Below are 24,350 nucleotides of genomic sequence, written 5' to 3' on the forward strand. Positions count from 1 at the left end.
TATATTATGCGTAGCGTAGATCATGTATGTTAGGTGCTATGTATGTTGTATGATGTTATCATAAAATATGTATGCATGTGGTGGTTATTTCTATAACAATCATAACTGTCATGTTATTACTCATAGTGTTTATTGACTATTATTTTAATGGTTAATCTTTTCGTGTTCGATCTATTCCTTTATAACACTGGTATTATTCTTAGTACTAACGGTTGTGTTATTCTGTTTTGAAGATCATGCCTCCTAGAGAGTCCAACAAAGCCCGTATGCAACGTCTTATTACCGAAAGGATAGCTGCTGCTATGGCAGCGAATGCTAATGCTAATGCGAACAACAATCAGGTGGGATGCTCCCACAAAACGTTCATGGCAAGTCGTCCACAGGAATTCAGTGGTACGGAAGGACCTATAGGACTCACCCGCTGGTTCGAGAAAATCGAGTCTATTTTCAGGGTTAGCCGTGTCCGAGAGGAGGACAAGGTTAGTTTTGCTAGCTGCACTTTGAAGGATAGTGCATTGACCTAGTGGAACAACTTGGTTAACAGTTTGGGAAATGATGTGGCTTATGGCTTAACTTGGAATAATTTCAAGGAAAGAAATGATCACCCGCTACCGCCCTAGGGGTGAGCTTAAGAAGTTAGAGGTTGAACTTAAAAACTTGAAAATGAAGGGCACCGAATTAGATGCCTACGAGCAGAGATTCTTTGAGTTGACTTTGTTGTGCCCTAATGTTTATGCCGATGAGAATCTTAAGATTGAAGCTTACATTGATGGGCTATCTGAGAAAATTGAACATGGGGTTGAATCTAGTGAGCCCCAGACTATTGAGGCCGCGATGTCGATGGCTCACAAGTTGAATGATAAGATCTTGAGAAGAAGCAAGGCTGCTGTAACCGAACCCAGTGAAGAGACTGTTAAGAAAGCTGATAATGGGAAGAGAAAGTGGGATAATAACCGCAATCAAAGCCAAGGTCAGCAGAAAAAGTAGGATACTTATGGTTCAAATAAATGTAGTCAGCGTGTGTGTCCTCGTTGTTACAAGGCTCATGATGGTTTTTATACCGTGACTTGCAAGAGGTGTTCCAAACAGGGACACATTGCTAAGGATTATACGGTGCTTCTACCGGGTTCTGCTACTCCTGCTGCAGGTGGTAATAATGGTAATAATGCTGGTAGTAGAGGTGGGAATGGTAATGGTAATGGAAAGTCGAATAATGGTGGTAATCCGAGAGTTTGTTACGAGTGTGGGAAGCCGGGGCATTTCCGTGATGCCTGTCCCAACAAGAAGACTGTAGAGACTACACGTGGTAGAACGTTCAACATTAACGCTAGGGATGCTGAGGAAGATCCTAAACTTGTTACTGGTACGTTCTCGGTCAACGATTTATCAGTTTATGTACTATTTGATTCAGGGGCTGATTTGAGTTTTGTGTCGAGTAAATTAAGTCCAAAAATCAAAACACCGTTAACTCTTTTAGACAATACTTATGTTGTTGAAATAGCTAATAGTAAAGTGCTTACTGCTAAGACTGTGTATCGTAAGTGTAACATTAATCTGGCGGGTAGAGATTTTGAGATAGATTTGGTACCGATTGAACTTGGTAGTTTTGACATTGTTATTGGGATGAATTGGTTATCTGCGAATCGTGCTGAGATTATGTGTTATGATAACGCTATTCGTATTACTAATGTGGTTGGAGAGCCGCGGATGGTTTTTAGAGATAAGAAATGCCAACAGTTAAATCTTATTAGCTGTTTGAAAGTTCTTAAACATCTTCGCAAAGGCTGTCATGCTATTCTAGCCCATGTTGTTGATTCCGAAAAAGAAACGAAGAGCATTGGAGATGTTCATATTGTTAGAGATTTTCCCGAGGTATTTCCCGAAGATTTACCTGGCCTTCCGCCGCAACGCGTGGTAGAATTTCAAATTGATCTTGTTCCCCGTGCTACTCCTATGGCACGTGCTCCTTATCGTCTTGCGCCTTCTGAACTTCAAGAATTGTCAAGTCAACTCCGTGAGTTGTTAGACAAGGGTTTCATTCGTCCTAGTTCGTCCCCTTAGGGAGCTCCTGTTCTGTTTGTTAAGAAGAAGGATGGTTCTTTTCGTTTGTGCGTTGATTATCGTGAGTTGAACAAGCTTACTATTAAAAGCCGTTATCCTCTTCCGAGAATTGATGATCTGTTCGATTAGCTTCAGGGTTCATCTGTTTATTCAAAAATCGATCTTCGTTCCAGCTATCATCAATTGCGTGTTAAGGAATCTGATGTTTCGAAAACTGCTTTTCGCACCCGTTACGGTCACTTTGAGTTTCTTGTTATGCCGTTCGGATTGACAAATGCACCTGCTGTGTTTATGGACCTCATGAACCGTGTGTGTAGACCCTATATGGACAAGTTCGTTATTGTGTTCATCGACGACATCCTTATTTATTCGAAGAGTGATGAAGAGCACGAGGAACATTTGAGGTTAGTGCTTGATCTGTTGAGAAAAGAAGAGTTGTACGCTAAGTTCTCTAAGTGTGCATTCTGGTTACGAGAAGTTCAATTCCTTGGACATATTGTTAGTAAACAAGGGATACAAGTTGATCCTGCTAAGATTGAGGCGATTGAAAGGTGAGAAACTCCGAAAACTCCTACTCAGATTCGTCAATTCCTAGGATTAGCGGGTTACTATCGAAGGTTCATTCAAGATTTCTCTCGTATAGCGAAACCTCTGACTGCTTTAACGCACAAGGGGAAGAAGTATGAGTGAAAGGATGAACAAGAGGCTGCTTTTCAGATTTTAAAGAAGAAGTTGACTACCGATCTGATATTGTCACTACCTGAGGGTAATGATGATTTTTTTGTTTATTGTTGTGATGACCCAGAAATTTCTGACCAAATTTAAACTTTAATCTTTATATTATTCCGACACGATAAGCAAAGTTTGTTAAGTTAAATCTCAAGAATTTTAAACTGTGTTCATACATTCATTATAACCTCGATCAAATTCCGACGAGTCACGAACCGTTATATATAAATAGATATGTATATGTATATATATATTATAACTTGAGAATATTAATAATGTATTAAACGTATAATACTTTACACGAATGTATTTGTTTCAATATGAATTTTGACGAAATTAAAAAGAAATATATTAAATGATTGAATTATCAGAAACATTGAATTATGATTACAAGTCTCTGTTGAGAGGTCCACTATGATTTGAGAAAATCTATTCCTCTTAACGATATTCAGAATAATTTGTAAAGCTATTTATAAATAAAAACAAAAAGTGTCATTTACGAAAGTTAGACAAAAGTTAGTGGAGAATTGGTTTCCATAATATTCTATTAATCTATTTTCAAACGTACAAAGACGTTTTTAGTTTAAAAAGAACTTTATTATTAAAGCGTATATAACTTTTATAAATATCTAAATCACTTTTGACAACTCATTACTTAACCAGTATAATAAATATAACGATATTTATATTTTATTTCATTAAATATATATAACGATTTAAATTAATATTATATATATTTATACGCGTATTATACATACATAGTTTTTATACTTTTACTATACTTTAACTTTACTTTTATTTTACTTTTACTTTACTTTAACTTTAATAATTTACTTTAATAATTCATACTTTAATAATTCACTTTAATAATTCATACTTTAATAATTCATACTTTAATAATTCACTTTAATAATTCATACTTTAATAATTCATACTTTAATAATTCACTTTAATAATTCAAAAATCTATTATAAATAGAATTCAATAGGTTTCATTATTTCATAGAAACTTGAAAATATATTTCTCTAAACTCTCTCAATCGATTTATATATATATATATATATATATATATATATATATATATATATATATATATATATATATATATATATATATATATATATATATATATATTGCTCTGTATTATTTCAAGATATTATTAGTATACATAAAATATTATGACGGAGTGCTGTCCGAGTGATTTCAAAATAGTTTTTTTGAATGAGTCGAAGCTAAGGAAATTATGGGTTATAGCTATGGAGGTGATGGGTATGGTTCATGGGTATGCTCGTGAGGTCAATCTAGTGTTTATCATCTCCGTTGCGTCTACGTACTTTCCTGCAATATTGAATCTCAATATTGATACGTTCGTGAATCCGAGGCCAACCTTGCACTTGTTAAATGACGTTATATGTATTTTTACTACGAAATACAGTATTGTGAGTTTCATTTGCTCCCTTTTTAATTGCTTTTGTAATATATATTTTTGGGCTGAGAATACATGCGCTGTTTTATAAATGCTTTACGAAATAGGCACAAGTACTAAAACTAATTCTACGTGGGTTTAAACCAGAAATATACCCTTAGCTTGGTAACATTAAACTACTAGTCTATGTACGGTAGGCGCGAATCCTAAAGATAGATCTATTGGGCCTGACAAACCCCATCCTGACTATGGGATGCTTTAGTACTTCGAGGTTATATTAAACACACCTGATCTGGTGTACTTCAGAGGGTAAAACATGAACGTTAAGGCTTGTTACCGGGTGCCTACAATTTATAGAATACTTTTATACACTTGCGAGTGTGCATATATTTATAAACGGAAATCTTGTGGTCTATTAATATATTGAAGTGATTGTTATGATAAACCTATGAACTCACCAACCTTTTGGTTGACACTTTAAAGCATGTTTATTCTCAGGTATTAAAGAAATCTTCCGCTGTGCATTAGCTCATTTTAAGGATATTACTTGGAGTCATTCATGGCATATTTTGAAAGACGTTGCATTCGAGTCATTGAGTTCATCAAGATTATTATTAAGCCAATTATAGTTGGATGTATTATGAATTGGTGTGCATGCCATCAACTTTCGTTGTAAAGAAAGTTTGTCTTTTAAAAACGAATGCAATGTTTGTAAAATGTATCATATAGAGGTCAAATACCTCGCGATGTAATCAACTATTGTGAATCGTTTATAATGTATATGAACGGGTCCTTTCAGTTGGTATCAGAGCGGTGGTCTTAGCGAACCAGGTCTGCATTAGTGTGTCTAACTGATAGTCGTTAGGATGCATTAGTGAGTCTGGACTTCGACCGTGTCTGCATGTCAAAAGTTTTGCTCATCATTTTTGTCGAAAATTACCTGCTTATCATTCTTAGTCTAGGCACATCTTATTGCATTGATTGCATGAATAGTGTAGAGACAAAATTCATATCTTAGCGTATCTGCTAATTCACATCTTAGCGTATCTGTTACTGTAAACTTTGCCTGACATATTCCGTAAATTCCTCCGTAATCTACGAAACCTTTTGCTCTATATAATTAGAATACCACCCGATAGCCGGAAAATCATTTCATATAGAAAAATTCTTTATTCAATCGTACGAAATGGAATTCGTCATTAGTTCAAGTCCCTCGGATTCCGAAATGGAATCCCACTCAAGTTCCGAAAGGAGTGTGACCGGAATGGATCAACCAATTAGTCATCATCTATTCTGGATGAATTGGGGATGGGTTCGTAGCCTCCTTAATCATTGGAGACAAGAAAAAGGTGATCCCTTCCATCCACCACATTGCCCTCTTGGCGAAGAACCTGAAGCACTTACCGGCGAACCTATCCAAAACACTATTTTCTCTCTTATTTCTAGAGTATCTCGTCACGATTACATACTACACCAAATTCTAGATTTTATTTATCCGCTCGTCCGAACCGACAATCACCCCGGTGTAATAGAAGAAGTCAACGAGCTTCGCGCTCTGGTAGTGGCTTTGGAGAATATGGTGCAAAGATTACAAACACCAGCAGCAGCACCAGCAGCATAAACAGTACCACCATCAGCAACACCAACAGTACCATCACCACCACCACCAACAACATCCACATCCCACACCGCAACATCACAATCTGTATCTCAAACATCAATGTCATACGCCCTGTAAATATCCAGGAATATCAACAACAACAAACGATGAAGTATTAATTCATAAACTTCATTGAAGAGATATCTCTGCGGCAGTTATGTAATCTCCAAAATCTTAGAGATTATTTAATTCTGACCGTAAATCGGATGAGTGAACGGAGATGGTAGAGTAGAAACTTTGATCGAAAATGGTGTATGATTTACAAGCAAGGTGTATGATTTACAAGCAAGAATTGTTTTACCAACAGCATCAACAGGACCGTAGCATCATCAACACAGTCAGTGCCGTCAGTATCGTCAGAATCAACAGCACCTGTAACATCACAAACTCTGTCAGTTCAAGAATCGTTGTGGACATCATTACGAATCAACAACAAATATATTGTATCAACGAGTTATGAAGTATTAATTCATTTCCAATCGAAAGATTTATATGTATATTTTATATGTATAAATTTTTAAACCATAATAAATCTTCCCGTACTAAGCTATTATGTGTGAATCTTAACTACTCAGTTAATTCATATTACAAATATGCAATGATGTACGTCCTTCGTCCGCAACTTAACCATCGTTAATTACAATCTCTGTCTCAATTCAATAAAAATCCAATTCATAATAAATCAAGTGTATTATTTGAATATATGTTTGATTTTACACTTTCATCATCGATGTACTTTAAACTTTTCAAATAACATCATTCGTACCTTGCGAAGTTCACAAGAATTTCACGAAAACCAACAAATAACAAAGTAATGATTCATAATTTCAATATTATTGAAGAAATACTTATGCAATTTATAAAGTTTTAGGGATTACTCAATTCTAGTTCCAACCATAAAACAAATGAGTTTAATTTAATATTAAATCATTAAATCTATATTACATCTAAAGAAAATATACACATATATTTTCATAAAGACTGTAATAAACTTCTTTTGTACAAAATATTAATTGTGATTTTTTTTTAACGGGTAGGTAATACCCGAGAGATATATAAATTCACAATTAATATATTACATTTTTCGAAACTGATTCAGCAATCATCAACTATACTCCCTACTTTCACAACAATATCCATTCTTTCATATAAATCAAAACAATCATACTCATTCAAATTCAATTACATATTCTGATTTTGAAATCGCATAATTCAATTCGAAATATAACCAGTATCATCACTCTTAGATTCTTATATCTTTCAAAGCTATACTTTGACTTCAAAACTGTGTTAGAACATCATATGTATTAACGATTACAATATGCGCTCAAAGCCTTCGAAATTCCTGGAGACACTTCAACTAAGGAACAATCAAGATGATGATCCAACCACATGTTACCCACAGTTATACACCTGAAAAACTCTCAAAACCCAAGTCATAGTTCGACACGTATCCGTGTTAGACCCTTTGGCATTTACTAGCTAAAATAACTTTTCAATTACGTTTCAAAATAGACAGTTTTGTCACAGCTCCAGCAAGTCAACTTTGACTTCTCAATCAAAACAGTCTTATTATAACCTCGATAGATACATTGCCCTTTCGCCAACGTTACCGGGGAATCGTTTATATTCACCACATTAGCAATAAACTTACCAACAACTTCACTGATCTTTGACTTTCAAAAAAAAAAAATCATTATAATTATTGAAACCCTATCATATTCTCATTCGTACCTTATAACAAGAATTGCCATACCAATTATTGAGAATCAGCAATCAATATTTTGAAACCTCGCAGCATGTCTACATCAACAATTACATATACACACAACGTCTACCTCCAAGACTTACATTCTTTGAATGAGAAATTTCTGAAAAACACCCTAAACTGCGAACCAGTTCTCGAAATATTGAAAAATGCTGATGTAGCTGCAAAAACTGTAAACGACCTTAACAGTAAAAAGTTGGATGATAAAGGATAGTATATTGGCAAAGCTCAGAAAAAGAGAAGCTTTGGAACTGGAAAACGGATTGAGCAAAGTATGAAGGAGGCTGTGGATAAATCACAAAGGCTGAACCTGCCTTCAAAGAATCCAAATGATTCAGTACTTACTGAAGTCATTAACGAATACCTTGCTCCTGACTCTAAACCCCTGCTGACAATATCCTTCATCATCCTCTGATATTAGACATTCTAAGATATCATCGTATCTTTCATTATAAGTATCATCCATACTCCTGAAGATATTTTTATAATTATTCTTATCTGAAATCATTTACCTCTTCGCGCTATCTGTATTATATCATAAAAGAAACTATTTTAGTTTCTAAATTCTGAAACATTCGAGTTTAAAATAGGAATATTCTTGAAGAAGTGTTGGGAGCTGAAGCATATGTTAGTATAATATAATGACACTTGATCAACGTGATTATATTACAGTAATTCATGCTGAGTTTCTAAATGGAACATGATGATTCACAGATCATAACATCATCATGTGCTATGTTACACGACTCTTGTATTCCCTTTGATCTCTAAATATCAAGAAAATATTTCTTGATGATTCGACCTTTTCCGAGGTATTCTGGTATGTTGACAAGTTAAGATCATGCCATTACAATTTCCTTCCTAGAACATTAACAATGTTCATTCGAAATTTATATCTACGAATTCTGGACCATTACAAGCGGTGCTTAATCGCAAGAAGAAGAAACGAAAGGACAAAGCTCCGAACTAGAAATGGGAGTATAAATCATAGCAAATAGAAGAGAGCATTAACTGTGGATGACAATGATTATAGAAGAAGCAAGGACTTTGAAATATAAGGGAAGATATAAAACCCAACAACAACCCAGAAATCACAAACCGTATATATCAATGCATATAGCAATATAAAGATACGGGAGAACTAAAAACACTATAAAATCAAGAGTATAGTAGAAGTAAATAGATTCTTCCAGAGGCAGATGAAAAAGAAGAGCGACAGATATGAAAGTGAGGAGTATATCAAGAATCAGCACTAGATGAAGCATATTGACAAATACTTTAAAATATGAGTTGAGAAGGTGTGAGTTGTAAGAAAACAAATGAGGTGGATTTATAGTGAAATATCCGACAGAGAAATCAAAATGGATTATCGCATTAATTCGAAGAGGATCATAATTTCCTTAATTGCCGAATAATCAAATCCAATATAGATTACAAAGATTTTCTTTTCGGAGATCAATCGTGATGACGTCAAAAGATACGACGAATCACTATTATCTTATTTCATTTATTTACGATAACTTCACTCACACGCTTCGAGTAATCGAATTATTTTAACCATTCTTCTTGAACATGATAAAACTCTATAATCGTTATAATAACATTCTCATTGTTAGTCATGATGACCTCTATCAAATTTCGGGGACGAAATTTATTTAACGGGTAGGTACTGTGATGACCCAGAAATTTCTGACCAAATTTAAACTTTAATCTTTATATTATTCCGACACGATAAGCAAAGTTTGTTAAGTTAAATCTCAAGAATTTTAAACTGTGTTCATACATTCATTATAACCTCGATCAAATTCCGACGAGTCACGAACCGTTATATATAAATAGATATGTATATGTATATATATATTATAACTTGAGGATATTAATAATGTATTAAACGTATAATACTTTACACGAATGTATTTGTTTCAATATGAATTTTGACGAAATTAAAAAGAAATATATTAAATGATTGAATTATCAGAAACATTGAATTATGATTACAAGTCTCTGTTGAGAGGTCCACTATGATTTGAGAAAATCTATTCCTCTTAACGATATTCAGAATAATTTGTAAAGCTATTTATAAATAAAAACAAAAAGTGTCATTTACGAAAGTTAGACAAAAGTTAGTGGAGAATTGGTTTCCATAATATTCTATTAATCTATTTTCAAACGTACAAAGACGTTTTCAGTTTAAAAAGAACTTTATTATTAAAACGTATATAACTTTTATAAATATCTAAATCACTTTTGACAACTCATTACTTAACCAGTATAATAAATATAACGATATTTATATTTTATTTCATTAAATATATATAACGATTTAAATTAATATTATATATATTTATACGCGTATTATACATACATAGTTTTTATACTTTTACTATACTTTAACTTTACTTTTACTTTACTTTTACTTTACTTTAACTTTAATAATTCACTTTAATAATTCATACTTTAATAATTCACTTTAATAATTCATACTTTAATAATTCACTTTAATAATTCATACTTTAATAATTCACTTTAATAATTCATACTTTAATAATTCACTTTAATAATTCATACTTTAATAATTCACTTTAATAATTCATACTTTAATAATTCACTTTAATAATTCATACTTTAATAATTTACTTTAATAATTCAAAAATCTATTATAAATAGAATTCAATAGGTTTCATTATTTCATAGAAACTTGAAAATATATTTCTCTAAACTCTCTCAATCGATTTATATATATATATATATATATATATATATATATATATATATATATATATATATATATATATATATATATATATATATATTTGCTCTGTATTATTTCAAGATATTATTAGTATACATAAAATATTATGACGGAGTGCTGTCCGAGTGATTTCAAAATAGTTTTTTTGAATGAGTCGAAGCTAAGGAAATTATGGGTTATAGCTATGGAGGTGATGGGTATGGTTCATGGGTATGCTCGTGAGGTCAATCTAGTGTTTATCATCTCCGTTGCATCTACGTACTTTCCTGCAATATTGAATCTCAATATTGATACGTTCGTGAATCCGAGGCCAACCTTGCACTTGTTAAATGACGTTATATGTATTTTTACTACGAAATACAGTATTGTGAGTTTCATTTGCTCCCTTTTTAATTGCTTTTGTAATATATATTTTTGGGCTGAGAATACATGCGCTGTTTTATAAATGCTTTACGAAATAGGCACAAGTACTAAAACTAATTCTACGTGGGTTTAAACCAGAAATATACCCTTAGCTTGGTAACATTAAACTACTAGTCTATGTACGGTAGGCGCGAATCCTAAAGATAGATCTATTGGGCCTGACAAACCCCATCCTGACTATGGGATGCTTTAGTACTTCGAGGTTATATTAAACACACCTGATCTGGTGTACTTCAGAGGGTAAAACATGAACGTTAAGGCTTGTTACCGGGTGCCTACAATTTATAGAATACTTTTATACACTTGCGAGTGTACATATATTTATAAACGGAAATCTTGTGGTCTATTAATATATTGAAGTGATTGTTATGATAAACCTATGAACTCACCAACCTTTTGGTTGACACTTTAAAGCATGTTTATTCTCAGGTATTAAAGAAATCTTCCGCTGTGCATTAGCTCATTTTAAGGATATTACTTGGAGTCATTCATGGCATATTTTGAAAGACGTTGCATTCGAGTCATTGAGTTCATCAAGATTATTATTAAGCCAATTATAGTTGGATGTATTATGAATTGGTGTGCATGCCATCAACTTTCGTTGTAAAGAAAGTTTGTCTTTTAAAAACGAATGCAATGTTTGTAAAATGTATCATATAAAGGTCAAATACCTCGCGATGTAATCAACTAATGTGAATCGTTTATAATGTATATGAACGGGTCCTTTCAATTGTGATGCTTCGCATCAAGTCTTTGGTTGTGTTTTGATGCAAGAAAAGAAGGTCATTGCGTATGCGTCACGTCAATTGAAGATTCACGAACAGAACTATACAACTCATGATTTAGAGTTGGGGGCCGTTGTTTTTGCGCTTAAGATTTGGAGACATTATTTGTATGGGGTCAAGAGTACTGTGTACAAAGATCACAAAAGTCTTCAACATATCCTGGATCAGAAACAGTTGAACATGAGACAACGAAGATGGATTGAGACGTTGAATGATTACGATTGTGAACTTTTGTATCATCCGGGTAAGGCCAATGTTGTGGCGGATGCGTTGAGTCGTAAAGAAATGGCTGAACCTTGCAGGTTTAGGGCCTTGAATATGACAATTAGAACAAACCTCGCAAGGCAGATTCTTGAGGCACAACAAGAAGCCTTAAAGGAAAAGAATTTTGTGAAGGAGAACGTAAGAGGTATGGCTAAGAAATTTGAGATTCGAGCAGATGGTACTAGGTACTTTGCAGGACGTCTTTGGGTTCCGAAGTTCGGTGAACTGCGACAACTTGTTTTGGATGAGGCTCATAAGTCTAGGTACTCTATTCATCCTGGTTCAGGAAAGATGTATCATGATCTTAAGGAGCTGTATTGGTGGCCAAATTTGAAAGGTGATGTGGCTACGTATGTGGCTAAATGTTTGACCTGTGCTAAGGTTAAAGCTGAACATCAAAAACCGTCTGGACTTTTGGTGTAACCCGAGATTCCCGAGTGGAAGTGGGAAGGAATTACAATGGATTTTATTACTAAGTTACCGAGAGTTGCGGGTGGCTATGACACTATTTGGGTGATTGTAGATCGACTCACTAAGTCGGCTCACTTTTTGCCGATTAGGGAAATGGACTCAATGGAGAAGCTTACACGGTTGTACTTGAAGGAGATTGTTTCTAGGCATGGCGTTCCTGTATCCATTATTTTAGACCGAGACAGTCGATTTGTATCGAGGTTTTGGCGATCTTTACAGGAAGCCTTGGGAACTAGGTTAGATATGAGCACCGCTTATCATCCTCAAACAGATGGTCAGAGTGAAAGGACCATTCAGACGTTAGAAGATATGTTACGAGCGTGTGTTATTGATTTTGGTAATGGGTGGGATAAATACTTGCCACTAGCTGAGTTTTCTTATAACAACAGTTATCACGCAAGTATTCAAGCCGCACCGTTTGAAGCTCTGTATGGTAGGAAGTGTAGGTCTCCTGTCTGTTGGAATGAGGTTGGGGATGCTCAACTCACAGGTCCAGAAATTATTCACGAGACTACCGAGAAGATTGTACAGATTAAGGAAAGATTGAGAACTGCTAGAAGTCGGCAAAAGAGTTATGCCAACAGGGGAAGGAAAGATGTAGAATTTCAAGTTGGTGATCGCGTTATGTTAAAGGTTTCACCTTGGAAGGGTGTAATCCATTTTGGTAAGAGGGGAAAGTTAAGTCCTCGTTTTGTTGGACCGTTTGAGATTGTTGAGAGAGTTGGACCGGCGGCTTATCGTTTGAAATTGCCACAAGAACTCAGTGCTGTTCACGATGTTTTTCATGTGTCGAACTTAAAGAAGTGTTTGGCCGAGGCCGACAAGACTATTCCTCTGGAGGAACTTCATGTTGATAAGCAACTACACTTTATTGAGGAACCCATTGAAATTATGGATCGAGAAGTTAAGACTTTTAAGCAGAGCCGAATTCCTATTGTCCGGGTTAGATGGAACGCCAGACGCGGTCCCGAGTTCACTTGGGAGCGTGAAGATCAGATGAAGCAGAAGTACCCGCATTTGTTCCCAGATGCTGAGCAACCCCTGCACCTGCTTAAATTTCGGGACGAAATTTCCGTAACGGGAAGGTACTGTCACGACCCTACTTTTTCCGTTATCTTTTACCGTTAATTATTTAACGACCGTTAACTGTTAATTGTGCTACGTCATTTCTATGACCTATATTATTATATTAATAATAATATATTAATTATTAAGTGTTATGTGAATAATTGTATTCATATTTTAATTTATACGTTTCTACGTGTCGCGGATTTCTATCCGGCGAATCTTTTCGGTTTTCAAACCAACGGTCACGTTTTTGGGATATTTAAATCCTAATTATTTTAAATATGATATTTTAAGATCATATAATTATATATCGTATTTATATTTATTTTTCGTCGCGCGTTTGTTATCTCTCCGAATTTTTAATCGCGTAAGCGTGTTTTCGCGTTTCGGGATTCGTTCGGGCTTTTGGGCCATCGGGAAATAACTATTTAGCAAAATTGGTCCATGAGGCCCACCCCATGACCCCACCTTCTGCCGAAACTCCAAGGGAGGGAGTATACTCCCCATTTTTTTTCATCTGATTTACACTTTACACACTTTTAATCAAAACCTAATTCTAATTTTTGGTGCTCTCCTCTCTCCCTCTTCCTCTTGCCATCGCCAACCACCCACAACATCACCATCATCATCAATTTTTAGAGCTTGGATCAAGGATTGAATAGCATAAACGTGTTCCTCTCAATCTCCTCTACGCGATAACATCCATTGATTCTTGATTAGGGTATAAACCCTAACCCTAGAACTTTTGATTTTTCTTTATATTTCTGTTTTTGATGTTTATATTATTAGTATGAAGATTATTGATTGTTGTAATGATGTTTGTATGCATAGAATTACTCATAAACACTTGATTTCGGTTTGATATTATTGGGACAGCAGCTAATTCGTGTGTTTCTGATATTGTGACTGTTATAAAAGTTAAAATAAAGTATTTAGATGAGTTCCTCTCATCAAGACATTAATTTTAGACTCCGGATTCATGTCGTTTCGATTCTCGGAGCCCTAGATATGATCAAAATGATATTTTGTTAAGATTGAAATGTGATTTTGGTATGAACCAGGTTTGGTCTGACTTTGTGACCATATTTGGTGACTTTAGGGTGTTTTAGTGTGTTAGGATTAATGGTGGGATGAACTTTCATGTTCGGGTCATCTAAATCCGAGCCACGAATCACCCGTTACGTCTAAAACACGATTTTGATTGAATTGAAGTTTTAAGTGGTGTCATGGCTGTACATCACTACTTGTGGACTGTTCTTGGGGTGTTTTTGAGTGTATCAAAGTGTCGGGTGGTTTGCTTAGGCGGAGATATATGTAAGGCTCACCGAAAACCGACACCCGGGGCTCAGGATACGACCCGATGAACTTTTGATTTAAAACTTATGACTAATTATTAAACTTATGATATAAATAATGGATTTCATTATCATATAATTACTTATGATAAAAAAAAAAAGTAATTATTATTATTTAAGACTTATGATATATATTTATTATATCATTTAATTAATACTTATGATTTAATTAACATTTTAATTAAACATATGATTAATAATACTTTATTATTAATGGAAAATACTTATGATAACTATTAAACTTACATTATGAGATTATTATAATAAGACTTATAATAAGGATTAATTAATTATTTAATTATTATAAGGCTTAGTATTATTTAATTATTAAATACTTATGATTTAATAATTATAATTAGAAACTTATGATATGATTAATAATTCATTATTAATTAATAATACTTATGATATGATTTAAAATTTATTATTAATTAATAATACTTATATTATGACTAATATTTAATTAATTAATTAAATACTTATGTTATATTAAATATATCATTTAAACTTATATTAACTTTAATAATTCATTTTAATTTAATTAAACTTATGTTATGACACATATTTAACTTTAATAAACATTATAACTTACATTATTATTACAACTTACACTTTTAAAATTAACGTTGACCATGTTTGACCAAGGTTGACTTTTGAGTTGACTTTCGGTTGACTTTGACTTTCAGTTGACTTTTGTTGACTTTCTAATTAAGGAAACTTTCCTAACTTATAAACTTTCCTAAAATAGCAACTTTCTAAATTTGGAAACTTTCCAAAAATAGAAACTTTCCAAAAATAGAAACTTTCCAAAAATGGAAACCTGCTAAAAATAGAAACTTTCTAAAAATAGAAAGTGTGTGTCCGTAAGCTGTTCCGATCAAATCGATGCATATTGAGTATTGTTCTATGACTACTTGCAACATGTACAATAGCTATCATACTAAGACTTGACCTAAGTTAGTTATTTATATCGACCTGCTTTATTTATAGGTCGGCGTTGTGATCATTCCTGATCACTGTACTACATTTGCTGTTCGCTTAATTGTGTTGGTTACTTCGTTACTATTAAGGTGAGTTATAGTCCCGTTTTTACATACTTTTCAAAGTATATTTTTGGGATGTGATTACATGCATTTTATTTCATGTTTAGACACAAGTGACAATTAAATTTAAATTATTCATTGTGAGTTGGACAAAAATATTCCCTAGTATGGTAACTGTAATCATTGGTTTCTACCGGTGAACGCGAATCCTACGGATAGATCTATCGGGTTTGACAACCCCATTTCGAGCTAGTCGCGCTAGCAATTTATAATCGGAATGTTTAGTACTTCGTATTTTGTTGTAGATACATTGTCCAGTGTATATTTTTATTGTGTTTGGCAAGGGTAAATAAAGGGTTAAGTGGTTACCACGTGGCTCATTGATAATGGAATAATGTTTAATGTTTTCTAACATTTTTAAATCTTGTGGTCTAAAGTTTATTCAATTATTTAAACCTATAATTCACTCAACCTTTGTGTTGACAGTTTACTCGTATATTTTCACATGTACTTGAGTTTATGTGATGCTTCCGCTGTGTTTAGAAGAGTCTGCATGCATTTGGGCAGATTTTAATGAAACAATTTATGAAACTTTGGCGTGCATTCGGTTTTTGAATAATTAATACTTGTGGGTTGTTGACAATGTTTTGTGTCAACTTTGGATTATTAATATGTTGGGTTACTTTTAAACTACATATTTTGGTATGCTTTCCTTTTTGGGAAACTTTTGAAATAAAAGAATGCAATGTCGTTTGTTAAATTCATTTAAGTTCGATCAAGCTGTGGGACCAAGTGATGGAGCCATTAAGCGTATTGACGGGGCCATCACATTCATGGATCTTATGAACCGAGTGTGCCAACCTATGTTGGACAAGTCGGTAATTGTGTTCATTGACGACATACTTGTCTATTCGAAGAGTATGAAGGAACATGAACACCATTTGCGGGGTGTGTTGAAAAAGTTGCGAAAGGAGAAGTTGTATGCTAAGCTCTCCAAATGTGAATTTTGGCTAAGGGAAATTTAATTCCTTGGTCATATCGTGAATAAGGAAGGTATACAAGTAGATCCGGGGAAGATAGAGACGGTGAAGAGTTGGGGACAACCGATTACGCCTACGGAAATCCGAAATTTTCTCGGATTGGCCGGTTATTATCGTCGGTTTATCCAAGACTTTTTTAAGATTGCTTCTCCATTGACGAAGTTGATGAGAAAGAACGTGAAATTTAATTGGGAGTACGAGCAACAAAATTGCTTTTCAATTGTTAAAAGAGAAGTTGTGTCAAACTCCGGTGTTAGTGTTGCCGGAAGGTGTAGAAAGACATGACGGTTTATTGTGATGCTTCTTTAAATGGGCTCGGATGTGTTATAATGCAAAGAGGTAAAGTCATCGTTTACGCCTCTCGATAATTAAAGGAACACGAAACGAGATATCCGACTCATGATCTTGAGTTGGCGGCGGTTGTGCATGCGTTGAAAATTTGGCGCCACTACTTGTATGGTGTCAAGTGTACTATTTATTTGGATCATAAGAGTTTGAAACATCTTTTTGATCAACGAGATATGAATTATCGTCAACGTATGTGGATGGATGTGGTGAAAGACTACGATTGTGAGATACTTTATCATACGGGCAAGGCGAATGTGGTTGCGGATGCGTTGAGTCGAAAGAGTCAACATCCGGCAATATGAGTAGGATCGTTACGCATGATTATTACTAACGATTTTCTTGTAAAGCTTGGTGAGATTCAAATTGAAGCTTTTGTTAACAACAAGCATGAGGAACGAATCATAGGGCAAACTGAGTCTATTACCTTAGGCCTGCATGGTTTGTTGTCTTTTCAAGGAAGAGTGTGGGTGCCTAAGATGGGGGATAATCGACGAGTGCTACTTGATGAAGCACATAAGTCAAAGTATTCCATTCATCCGGGCGCGACGAAAATGTATCTTGATTTAAGGAAGGAGTATTGGTGGTCGGGCATGAAACGTGATGTTGTTAAGTATGTTGAACAATGTGTCACGTGTTTGCAAGTTAAAGCCGAACACCAAAAGCCGTATGGTATGTTACAACCGTTAGAAATCCAGATAACGGGAGCATATTATCATGGATTTCATTACAAAGTTACCAAAGACGGCGAGAACCCAATTTGATTCAATTTGGGTGATAGTTGATCGATTGACGAAGAGTGCTTTGTTTCTTCCCATTCGGGAAGCGATATCGTCAGAGACTTTGGCTAAGATGTTTATTAAGGAAGTGATATCAAGGCATGGGGTTCCTATATCTATTATTTCGGATCAAGATACTCGTTTCACATCTCGATTTTGGGAAAAGTTTCATGAAGATATGGGTACACAATTGAAATTGAGCACGGCATACCATCCTCAAACAGACGGTCAAACTGAACGTACGAATCAAACATTGGAGGATATGTTACGGGCGTGTATTATCGATTTCGGTGGTAGTTGGGATGAGCACTTACCTTTGGTAGAATTCTCGTACAATAATAGTTATCATACTAGTATCGGGATGCCACCTTATGAGATGCTTTATGGGCGTAGGTGTCGAACTCCGATTTGTTGGGGTGAAGTGGGTCAAAGAGAAATCGGGAGTACCGATTTGGTATTAAAGACGAACAGCAAGATTGATATGATTCGGGCTCATTTGAAAAAGGCTCAAGATATACAAAAATCTTATGCCAATAAACGTAGACGACCTATTGAGTTCCAAGAAGGTGACATGTTGATGCTTAAAGTTTCGCCATGGAAGGGTGTTATTCGGTTTCGAAAACGAGGAAAGTTAGCTCCTCGGTTTATTGGGTCATTTAAAGTTTTAGCTCGTGTTGGTGAAGTTGCGTACCATTTGGAATTACCCGAAGAGCTTGCGGGGATCCATAATACATTTCATGTTTCCCATCTCCGTAAGTGTCTTGCGGATGATTCTTCATGGGTGCCATTAGATGAGATTGAACTAAACAACAAGTTAGAGTATGTTGAGAAACCGATTGCTATACTCGATGAAAAGGTAAAGAGGTTGAGAAATAAAGAGGTGAGAACTTTTAAAGTTCAATGGAGTCATAGTAAAGGTTCCGAGTTTACATGGGAACCTGAAGAGTTTGTATTGGTGTATCTTCAGGCTTGTCATGCGGCTTGGATCGCGAGGACGCGCTCCGATTCAAGTGGGGGAGATTTGTAACACCCCGTTTTTCCCGTATGTGATTTAAGGTACGTAATTGATCTTTAGAATGTTCATACTTGGTTGTATAATTGTATAAATATGATTATACGATGCGTGTATGAAGGGTACCAAGCATGTACGTGTTGCTCGTTCGAATGTCGAAGAAAACTGGACGTTGTTTGAGTTACAAGGTGTGTACGTACCTTTTTGACCTCAAATAAAGTTTGAGTTGATGTTTCAAAACCTTACCATTAGAAAGGAAATCTTATTACGTTTTCAACGATATTTGATTCATTGAAAACGGAGTTACGGTTAAAAAGTTACGACCAAAACAAGTTCAAAAACCGGGAAAAAAATGTGCCAGGGTCAAATTGCGGCTGCCAGGCGCAATTTGCGGCTGGCTGGGGGGTCAAAAATACGTTCAGGACCCAAATGGGCGCCTTTGGGAGGCCGTTTTTTGCGGCCTGGGCGTAAATTGCGGCCACCAGGCGCAATTTGCGACTGGGGACGGGTTTTTGGTGATTTTCTTGATATTTTGAGTTTTAATGAGGGGTATTTGAGTCTTTTCCTTTGTGGACAGTTTGAGACCATAAAAACTGATCCAAAGCTTATCCTTAACTCATTTATCACTCTTTCACCTACACACTTAAATTCTAGAGAGAGAGATAAGGTTTTAGAGTGAGAGAGCTCACTTTGGGGAAGAAGAAGGCCAAATCTCACCCGAATCTAAGTTTTAAAGTTGTTCCCTACGTCCCTAGCTACGTTGTGATAGTGTTGGTAAGTCTTAACTCCGTGTTTTGAGTTTTAATTGGTTTATAGCTAGGGTTTGTTCATTTAAAACTTGTAAGACCCATTTGGGGGTTAAATGGGTGAACTTGGGTTAAATTAGTGTATGGAAACCCTAAGACTTGTAAACTAGGGTTTGGTCTTGTGGTTTGGGTTTGTAAGTGTTAATTGTGTTGTTAATCACTAATATGCTTGTAGGTTAGTGAAAGATCATTAATGGGTGCAAGTTTGACCAAATTTGTGAGTCTAAATGTTAAATGGGTCAAATGGGTAATAGTTAACCTAGTTGGGCAAGATGAGTATGAAAATACCCTAAATGGTGTTAGTTATTGTTATTGGACTATAATCACTAGCTTTTAGTGAATTATGATGAGTCTTGGCCATAAATGGGCGGTTTTGGTGTAATGGATAATTTAATGCAAGCAATTCATTAAATGCTCAAGAGTTAAGTGTTGGTGGTTAGTTCCACTAGTTTGTATATTGATGTGAGTACTTAATGTATTAGGTACTTTGCGTTGAAGCTTGCGGAGTTGTTAATCCATCGCCTAGTCGATAAGGTGAGTGGAATAATTATATGCGTATGTATATAATGTATTTATTTGTATGTTATGGTATGAAACAAATAGCCGGTAGTGCCATAGTATGTACGAGCGTGCTATGATGTGAACCAAAGAGCCGGTAGCATCATAGTACGAGGTGTTATAGTGTGAACCAAAGAGCCGGTAGCACTACGGCACGAGTTGTTAGAGTGTGAACCAAAGAGCCGGTAGCACTTTAGCGCGAGTATGACTCAGGTTGTGATGCGAACCAAAGAGCTTGTAGCATCATAACCGAAGCGTATGGTGTGAACCAAAAAATCGGTAGCGTCATGACGCGAGTATGGTTAACCATATAGTTTGTGTATGTATTGTAGTGTAGCATATTATATTATTTAGCGTATATGCTATTGTCTATGCTAGTTGCGGTATTGGAGGTTATTAGCTTTTATATGGAGTACGTATGCTAATATTATATTGCTAGCATGTTGTGGTATGTGAGTAGGTGATTGCAAGTAGGTATATTATATATGTATATGTGGCTTATTGCACTCACTAAACGTTAGCTTACCCCCTCTCATTGTTTACTTTTTAGATGCAGGTGCAGAGAAAGGGAAAGGGGTTGTTGGGCATTAGATTTCCCATGTCGGTTGCTAGGTGAAGCTTTTGGAAGTTGGCTTATTGTTTTGGGTAGTTTAGCCCCAAACCATGCTTAGGTGTTGTTTGCATTAAAACTATCATGTTAATGGGTCGAACTTACATTACATTTGATTAAGGGCCTTCGTGCCTTCTTTGTAAACATTAAACTTGTGATATTGTTTTAATGGGTTGAATGGAACGTCTTACGTTATGTAACCGTTTAAGCGGGCGTTAATGATTATTTATTATATTATAAAAAAAAATTGTCGTGTCGAATGCGGGTTGGGACGTTTTAGGTTTGTTTGATTGGGGGTTTTGCGATTGATTTTAACTATCAACTAAACTTTCTCAAATAAACAAACTTAAACTTAACAATTATACTAGCAACAAGTAACAAGTAACTAAGAATTGAGATTTAACCAATAAACAAAGAGTGTTCACTTACCTAATCCTCTATATGCTCGGATTGCCCTATTTTGCCCAAATTGATATCGCATTAGTTGTTTGAACTATTATTTGTTTAGCATTACTACCAAACCTTAATCAAATTATACTTTTGCAAATTCACATAAGCATGGTATCCTAAGATCAAGTTAAGTATGAGTTGGTTATTGAGATTATGCTTGGGTTGAAATCACTTAAAACCCTTCAACTATCAAAACCACTTAAGATAGTCAAACACCACTATGTTGAACAAAGGTCAATTGAAAACCAACTTAGATTAGAAACACAATCACTTGGAATCCCTATTATAGTTGTCTAGATCACCTAATGTAACAACCCTGGAATTTCCAACGTATATTTATTAATAATTATTATTATTAATACGTGTGATTAAACGAATGTATGTTATTACATTTACATGTTGCCATGACCAAACGTACTTGACTTTTATTGCCTGAAACGTCTTTGTGACACCCGAGACTTACACGAATAATATTTTTAGATATTATTTACATTCATGATTAGTTTTATTAATCATTTTAATTAACTATGGTGATTAGTTAGTTACATGGGCTTTAATTGGATTCATTTGTTAATTACACACAACTTGGGCTTTTAATTGAACATGGGATTATAAAGCCCACCCTACCTTTTAAATGGACTTAGTTAGCCCACTCTTTCATGTGTAAGTATCATATTTGAATGGAACTAGTTAGTTAGAATACTTGGAATCTTGTTAACACTTAATCCCCATGTACATACATCTAATATCCAACTTTTGTAAGACTTTACAAGCTTGTAACCAACAAATAACTCACTTCTCCCTTTCTTTTTTCTGCTGAAGGCTGAGGGCCTTAAGGCCATGTAGGGTGTTCAAAATTCTTTTTTTTTTGTATTACATTTACTTGCATTTACTCTTTCATTTTACACACACATTACTTCTCACATTTCTCTCAAACATTCTCTCTTTTCTCTCTAGTTGTTGTAAGTAACTTGGACTCTTTTTCTCTTCTTCATTTCTTGTAAAAAAAAACCGAACCTAGCTGTAGTGACCCGAACTTTTCCATGTTTATATATATTAATTGAGATTGATATTTACATGATTAAATGTTTCCAACATGTTAAGCAATCAAACTTGTTAAGACTTGATTAATTGAAATATGTTTCATATAGACAATTGACCACCCAAGTTGACCGGTGATTCACGAACGTTAAAACTTGTAAAAACTATATGATGACATATATATGGATATATATATAGTTAACATGATACTATGATAAGTAAACATATCATTAAGTATATTAACAATGAACTACATATGTAAAAACAAGACTACTAACTTAATGATTTTTAAACGAGACATATATGTAAGGATTATCATTGTAAAGACATTTAATGTATATATATATCATATTAAGAGATATTCATACATGATAATATCATGATAATATAATAATTTAAAATCTCATTTGATATTATAAACATTGGGTTAACAACATTTAACAAGATCGTTAACCTAAAGGTTTCAAAACAACACTTACATGTAACGACTAACGATGACTTAACGACTCAGTTAAAATGTATATACATGTAGTGTTTTAATATGTATTTATACACTTTTGAAAGACTTCAATACACTTATCAAAATACTTCTACTTAACAAAAATGCTTACAATTACATCCTCGTTCAGTTTCATCAACAATTCTACTCGTATGCACCCGTATTCGTACTCGTACAATACACAGCTTTTAGATGTATGTACTATTGGTATATACACTCTAATGATCAGCTCTTAGCAGCCCATGTGAGTCACCTAACACATGTGGGAACCATCATTTGGCAACTAGCATGAAATATCTCATAAAATTACAAAAATATGAGTAATCATTCATGACTTATTTACATGAAAACAAAATTACATATCCTTTATATCTAATCCATACACCAACGACCAAAAACACCTACAAACACTTTCATTCTTCAATTTTCTTCATCTAATTGATCTCTCTCAAGTTCTATCTTCAAGTTCTAAGTGTTCTTCATAAATTCCAAAAGTTCTAGTTTCATAAAATCAAGAATACTTTCAAGTTTGCTAGCTCACTTCCAATCTTGTAAGGTGATCATCCAACCTCAAGAAATCTTTGTTTCTTACAGTAGGTTATCATTCTAATACAAGGTAATAATCATATTCAAACTTTGGTTCAATTTCTATAACTATAACAATCTTATTTCAAGTGATGATCTTACTTGAACTTGTTTTCGTGTCATGATTCTGCTTCAAGAACTTCGAGCCATCCAAGGATCCGTTGAAGCTAAATCCATTTTTCTCTTTTCCAGTAGGTTTATCCAAGGAACTTAAGGTAGTAATGATGTTCATAACATCATTCGATTCATACATATAAAGCTATCTTATTCGAAGGTTTAAACTTGTAATCACTAGAACATAGTTTAGTTAATTCTAAACTTGTTCGCAAACAAAAGTTAATCCTTCTAACTTGACTTTTAAAATCAACTAAACACATGTTCTATATCTATATGATATGCTAACTTAATGATTTAAAACCTGGAAACACGAAAAACACCGTAAAACCGGATTTACGCCGTCGTAGTAACACCGCGGGCTGTTTTGGGTTAGTTAATTAAAAACTATGATAAACTTTGATTTAAAAGTTTTTATTCTGAGAAAATGATTTTTATTATGAACATGAAACTATATCCAAAAATTATGGTTAAACTCAAAGTGGAAGTATGTTTTCTAAAATGGTCATCTAGACGTCGTTCTTTCGACTGAAATGACTACCTTTACAAAAACGACTTGTAACTTATTTTTCCGACTAAAAACCTATACTTTTTCTGTTTAGATTCATAAAATAGAGTTCAATATGAAACTATAGCAATTTGATTCACTCAAAACGGATTTAAAATGAAGAAGTTATGGGTAAAACAAGATTGGATAATTTTTCTC

Source organism: Rutidosis leptorrhynchoides, chromosome 4 (assembly GCF_046630445.1).
Source record: "Rutidosis leptorrhynchoides isolate AG116_Rl617_1_P2 chromosome 4, CSIRO_AGI_Rlap_v1, whole genome shotgun sequence".
In the NCBI taxonomy this organism is placed as follows: Eukaryota; Viridiplantae; Streptophyta; class Magnoliopsida; order Asterales; family Asteraceae; genus Rutidosis; species Rutidosis leptorrhynchoides.